The following is a 1,140-nucleotide window of genomic DNA, read 5'->3' as shown; positions in this document are numbered from 1 at the left end:
GGACTCCCGCCCACGGCACACAAAATCCTGAAAGAGAAAAGGCAGGTTGGAGCTCTGACCACAGACAGGGTCCGTCCTGGGCGCCCTGAGCCCCCTGGGATTTGGCCGGCTTGCTGCCCCCGTGAGGGACAGCAGGAGGCTGTGGCCGTGACCACGGCCCAGCTGGAGAAGCGCTGCCCTCTGCATGCCCTCAGTCACACATCGCGGTGCCCACTCAGGTGTGCAGCCACTGCAGTGGCCGCACGAGGGGACGCTGTGGGCTGCTCCTCCAGCTAGCGGCTGCCCCCAGGTGGGCGAGGCAGTCTGGAGAGGACCGGAAGCACTGGGGCCAGAAAACCTGTGCAGTGGCACAGACCCCGTGCTGAGCCGCGCGAGCCTCGGACCAGAGACTGTGGGGCCTGCAGCAGGCGTCTCTGACGACCAAGGTCCCGTCGCCTCTGGGCTCACACAACCTCTGCAAAGCCACCGCACACCCATGATGGCTGGCGGGGCAGGGCTGCACCCCTGAATGCTGGGTGGGGTGTAGGGTGCAGCCTCCCATGATAAGTTCCGCTTCCATGAGGTGGAGCTGGGTACTGACCCCGAAGTCTGATACCCAGACCCCTCGCCCAGCACGCCCTCCTGTCCTGCAGGAGACCATAGCAGAAGAGTGGCCCAAACGTCAGCGCTCTGTCCAGGGAGCAGGCCCCGGCAGCGGCACCTGGAGGGGAATGTGGGGGTGGTCAGCGTGGATGGGACCGTGGAGTTGAGAAGGGCCCGGGCACCTGGGGCCCTGCCGGCTACAGAGGGAGCTCTGACCAGAGCAGCAGGGATGAGCGGCGGCCAAACGCGCCCCCAAGGGCTGCAGCAGCAGTAGCAACAGCTAAGAAGGCTCCAAATTTGAGAGCTGACCCTACAGAGGCAAGACCCCTGATCTCCAGGTTTGGGGAAAGTCAGGCCGCGCTCATCACCGGGGAGAGCAGTTCACAGGGTTTAGACCCACAGCACTCTCACAAGGTGGGCGCGCGCCCTCCCTGTCCCCTCAGCAAGCCCAAGGCGGAGGAACTCTGGGCAGCCTCACACCCGGCGACTGGCGCCGGGGCAAGGGGTGCTGCCGGCCCCCTCGCCCCAGAAGGGGCCCGGGCAGGTGCCGGCGGCGGG

The sequence above is a fragment of the Condylura cristata genome, unplaced genomic scaffold (assembly GCF_000260355.1).
Source record: "Condylura cristata isolate star-nosed mole 26May11 unplaced genomic scaffold, ConCri1.0 scaffold00015, whole genome shotgun sequence".
Classification (NCBI taxonomy): Eukaryota; Metazoa; Chordata; class Mammalia; order Eulipotyphla; family Talpidae; genus Condylura; species Condylura cristata.
The sequence above is the reverse complement of the archived record's forward strand: the minus strand, read 5'-3'. Positions refer to the sequence as shown.